Below are 6,000 nucleotides of genomic sequence, written 5' to 3'. Positions count from 1 at the left end.
TTTTTGCTTATTAAGTGTGAGCTAAACACTGTATAAAGACCTATTTCTAGAAAGTACTGAGAAGTGATGCTTTCTTTATATCTAATTAATTTATGACTTTGCACGAGAAGTCATGATTGCATTTCAAAGGAACACAAAGGAAATCCATACATGCTGGAGGTCTTTCTCCTGACCGAAATTCTAATCATCTGCTTGACGTCATGGAATTATACAAAGGTTTAACCAATGTCAGCTCCTGCCTTTTTCTTCTTAATGCTGTTTGCTTGACATCTGCATTTAATCTCTGGTTAAACAAATCAGAATTTATAGAGTTTACCCCACAAATTGAGAAGTTTCTTCTCTCGTCTCCTTGTCCACATACAAACTACTTGCTAATAGAGCTGGTGCTTATCTAACACCCTTACTCACTATGCCTTCTAAACAAATAAAGATATGAATCCAAAGGCAAAAAAATTCCATAGAATAGCTAGTCCTGAGTATCTTGTGGGTTTTGCCATTAGAAACACAAAAATGTTGGCAAAGTTCTTACTGGAAGAATCAAGAGATGAAGAGGGCTATCATCACTGCCTGGGTACTATTCAAGAGGGATAAATGTAAAACCCTACATTAGGACAAGAATAATCAGCTGCATAAATATAGGGCGGAAAACAAGTGGCTGGTGGCATTTCTTCTTAAAAGAGCCCATGGGACGTACTGAGTCACAAACTAAGTAGAAGTCAACACAATCATGCTGTTGTGAGAAAAGCAAACACAATACTGAGATTTCTAACCAAGAGTAGAGCCTGCAAAATGGGTGAAATGTGCCTGTTCTGTGCTGTACTCAACAACAACAGGGCTTCATCTGAAATACGTGTATAGTTTAGGCACTGCACACCAAGAGGAATATGAATCACTTGAGAATTGAAGGATTATCGATGATGAGGAGAAAATTAGTATGACAAAAGTTGCACAAACTGAGGTGGTTTAGCCTCAAGAAGAAAATGCTCAGAAAGGGACATGACATTCCTCACAAATGAAAGGCTCTTTGAAAAGGAAGGGGAAGAATGTAAATGCCCATGTGCCATGGGTTACTCATGTATTAGAAAGGAACTTTTTAGACCCTGCCCACCTTCCCATATTGTTCTTCATTTGAAACATGGAAGCTCTCTCTCTGGATTTTATGTGTTCAAAAGAAACACAATGGCACCATTGCAATTAGAGTAACAATGACTGTGAAGTATCTCACTGTAAATATTTTGCAGGGCAACAGACAGTGATAAAAAGTGAAGGCCAGATCACTGCTAGTGGGTGCTGTGAAGTGAGCACATACAGTTGTAACAGAACAGTCGAATAAAATCCAACTATAGCTGTAACTACAGGAGATGCTGCTGGGACTTGTCTTGTAGAAGAATATGAGAATATTCATACAGTAGCCACCATGTATTGCCAGTCATAAAAAAAGGCTAATGCAATCCTTTTGATATGTTGACAGGGAGAAGAATTTTAACTTTATGTCTGCACCTGGCAATGGAATGACTGCTGCTACACTCATTCTAGTAAGTACAATTCAGGATTAATGTTGCAACTTGGAGAAAGTTCAAAGAATTGTCAAGAGAACGATTCAGGTGTTGAGAAAAAAGCCCACCTACTTTACCTATGGATAAGAGATGGCTAAAATACTCTTTAAAAATAATTTTCTCTCCTTAATAATTTAGGCAGGAAGAATTGATAATGGGTTCTCTTCAGTCCAGCAGATGAATGTATGACCATTGTGTGTCAGCATACTGATTTTTTTTTTGCCACCTTGAGACTAGTTTTCAAACAGATAATGTTCTTTGGCCTGATTCAAAAGGCTGCTAGGTACACACTAGAGGTAGGACATGGAAACCAGCAGGCAAAAGGCAATGGGTTACTGGAGAGAAGAAAAAACAAGGCCAGTCTTTTCTGGCAGCAGTGCAGACGTCTGGGAGATTAAAGTAACCACATAACAATGGCCAAGGATATCTTCTTGTGCATCAGAGGGAGTTTGGAACAAAGGCTAATTTAGCATTCTGGATTAATGAGGCCAGACATTTACAATCTGGTCAAGCTGAGGCAAAAGGTCATTTTCTAGAGTTCTCCTTCATATGAGTGCTAAATAACATTGATAGAATGCATTAGTTTGAGCATTTACTCTCCCTTGTTACCCAATATAGATCACCTTTCCTAAATATTTTCTGAAATGTCCAGCTTTATTGTGAATTGTTCAAAGCAAAATTTCTTGCAAATTTCAAACACCTAACAATTGAAAACAGTAAGGTTTTGTTTGAAAAAAAACAGCCACAAAGAAAAATAAGATACATTTCTGACTGAAAATAAATCTGCCAGATATTAACATTTTCCAGAAAATGTTCACTTTCAGTGGGCCACATATAGAGATACAAATAAGACCCCACCAATTATCTTTTCTACCATGCTTTTCAGGGATTATTTTACCTCCCACAAGCTGCACAGACACTTTGTGAGCCAGAATCTCTGGTCCAGTCAAGTCAGGTTCTAAGGTATGTTTGAATGACGTTCAAAGTTCTCAAATGCTGCAACTCCCCAGGATACAGGCCAATACCTGAAGTAAGCAACAGATGTTCATTGTAACTGATGTGTGGTTTCCCACAGTCCTGAAGTCCAAGTATTTAATCTGTCCTGGAAAAAAACCTCCCCCTAAAAATCCATTATAAATAATGGATTCTCATGCAGTACAACTGGAATAGACTTCTCAGTGCACAACACCAAATCTATTTTTGTAAAAGGACAAATGGAGCCAATTGAGTGATTTCACTGGCTAGTGATTTCTTTGAAATAGTTTATCACATACACTGCAGTGCCTCACTTCAGAAGTCATCTCTGTTTTAATTTTCATTAAGTTATAATATTTATCTTGATGATTAAACTCTGGAATGTGTGAATTCAGTGGCATCATAGAAACAACTGTATATCATCTGTTTTTGTACCCACATACAACCTACATTTGTACAGCCTGCAGCTGCCCAGGAAGGCAGCACTAGAGAAGTTAATTACACATGTGCAATACTTAAAGGCTGACCCACAAATATTTAAGAGCTGTAGAAAACTCCTAGTTCAGCCTCTTAATCTCCAACATTCATACAGACACAAGCAAGCTCACATCTAAATCCACATCACATATAGGAGATTTAAGTTCTTAAAACTTAATTAAGTGACATTTAAATAAGAAATCTATAAAACAAACTCAAGTATTAATGCTGATTGCTAGAGCATGCCAGCATTTCACAACAGCTATAAATGTGGGAGATTCAACATTTTTGCACTCCTCCTGCTGCAGGCACAGCTGAGGAATGTTCAGACGCTCTCACCCACAGCTATATTAGGCACACGTCTCAAGTGCAGAAGCAGCTTTATAAGTTAGACTCCAGACAATGGAGGCTTAGACGTATAACTCACTGCACTGATGCATTCTTGTGCTGTCTGTTCATTTAGTATTGTACAGAACAAACGTGCATCTTTGCTCTCCAGCTGAAATGTAGCTGCTCTCTAAGAATATTGTTTTATCACCTGTTTATATGCAAGCAGGGCCAGTTGGGAAGGGTAATGAGATTAATGTTTTTTCTTGGAATTAGAGGCGAGTTCTAATTGGCTGGACATTGCTCCTCTTCTTTTTTACATATCCCTATTTATTCAACTCCCCTTGTTTCGCTTTTCTGGTGCAGAACCTAAAATAAATCAAGAGGCAGTAGTTTTACTAGATCTCCTAAAAGCTGATTTTAAGTTTATAGTCAACTTTATGAATTGACATTTCTGGGCTTGTATGTTTATACAATTCCTTTCTGACCATCTGTGACCCACTGCAGAAGCTCACATTAGTAGTCTTATAATAAAGTTTCATTGCTGACGTACTTTTCAAAGGTGATTTCAGGAATGATGTCTCCTTGTTGAGGTGCAGAACTGTCATTCAAAGTATCTATGTGCTATTTTTTACTCTCTCACTGTTTGAGAAGAGAGCAGTGGCTAATCCTCCAAGCCAGTCCAAATAGTTTCTATTTTTTTTTTAAATGAGGACAGTACTGTTGACCGTTGTTGCTTTGAGATCTGTTATTGAGACCTATGAAAGCTAAATGACTGCAACTCAGAATTTATTCTCACCACAGTTGTATGTGACAGCAAGTACTTCAGAAAACTTGCATCCTTTAAGGAGTTAAGAAGGTACATAAAGTAAAAGTAAAATACAATTGTGATAGGCAGGTAGAGGAAGTTACTCTATCTGATGACTTCTAGCCCTCTGGGAAGGGGAGCCCAGGTTGGTCCTCTTTTCTGACTAGATGCATTTGCAAATCACTGGTAAATGGTCTCTTCCAAGCTACCAGGTCTCTAGAACCACAAATAAAACAAATGTGAGTGATATAAATACTCCTCCCTGCACAAGAAGTATAAAGATCCATGTTTCAGTTCAGAAGGATATGAGCCTAAAATATCCTTTAATTTTATGATTTTTCAATGTGCATATCTAGATCTAATGTTCTGGTTTACTTATACTTAGTAAATTTATTATTTAGATCCCTAGAAAGGAGTAGGAATGAAGCAAGAAGACAGGGCTGAAAACTCAGGTCCAAAACATTCAGAATTAAAGAAGATTGATACAAAAAGGGAAAACCAGTTTCCTCATTAACCATGAAAAGATTCAGAACAGCTGGTTTAGAAGTGCTAAAGCCACTTTTCAATTCTGGAAACATTATAGACTCAGAATAGAAAGACGGTCAGGTCTTACACAAAATTAACTACACCACATCTGTGAGCAAAATTAATACCTCTTTTCAGTGGTCCACAAGAAGAAAATAATTCTATTAAAAATTGGGATGGAACCACTTCTACCCCAAGAAACCAATTCTTGTTGGTCTGAAAAATGAAATAAAAACCCAAATGAAAATAGAGTCCCACTACTTATAAACTTTGCATTAATTTGTTCAACTCCGTTGCATTCAGCAACTAGCATGCTGTCATGCTAAGTGGGCATGACTTAACTGCAGGCACTTGTTTAACAAAACAATCTTCTAGACATCCTAGAAAGTTTATTGTTAAGGCTTCTGAATTGGCCTAGAAGTTACAGCTTATATACAGAGTTTACTTGTGCTTTACATCTTTGCAGATACCAGTACTTAATTTTTAAACTGAAAATGAAATGTAGCCAAAAAACTTTATTAAGCGTTTGACCAATTTATTTAAGGAAAGTTACTCTAGCCACAAGATTGAAGCTCCCCTGCTGTGTACTTTTCATTGCTTGGCTCCCAATCTATAGTTGATATTTTCTGTTTTGCAGAAACAGTGTTCACTGTTTATGGGCTGACATCCCATCTTTCCTTAGTTCTCCCTACTCTAGACTAAACAATGCCAACTCCTTCCACCCTCCCTCATACTGCCTTCAGACTGTTGCTCATTCTTTTTACTTCTCTCTGGACTGTCTCCAGGGTGTCCACATTTTTCTTCAAGTATGGTGCCCAAAACAGTACTCCTTGCTACTGGAGAGTGTCAAGGAGAGTGGAAGAAGCACTTTATACATTCTGCATAAAATGTTTGTACTCCAGAACTGCTTTATTTGGCTTAAAATTGGTGATGGTGGGATAGCTTTTTGAACAGTTCAGCTGAAGATGTATGTTCAGAGTCATTCCTGGTGAAAGCTGGGTTCAGGTGTAGATTTGTTTGTAAATATGTCCTTTCCTTTATTACAAGGCATGCCAGCAAATCAGGAGTAAGCTCTGATTTACTGTGCAAAATAAAGTGCTCCATACTTTTAGGCTGAAACACTGTTTCATGAAAGGCAATTGAACACCTCTTAATTGGATTTCACAACTGGCTCTAAAACTTTACATGTAGCAACGTGTAATTTACTATTTATATTTGGTTATGAAAATAGTCTTAGTGAATGCTCTAGACCAGTGTAGTCTAAATATTAATACTAATAATTGGCAGCACCTCCCCTACTCTTACTTAGCTGTATTGCCTTAAATTGTATTT

The sequence above is a fragment of the Haemorhous mexicanus genome, chromosome 3 (genome assembly GCF_027477595.1).
Source record: "Haemorhous mexicanus isolate bHaeMex1 chromosome 3, bHaeMex1.pri, whole genome shotgun sequence".
NCBI lineage: Eukaryota > Metazoa > Chordata > Aves > Passeriformes > Fringillidae > Haemorhous > Haemorhous mexicanus.
The sequence above is the reverse complement of the archived record's forward strand: the minus strand, read 5'-3'. Positions refer to the sequence as shown.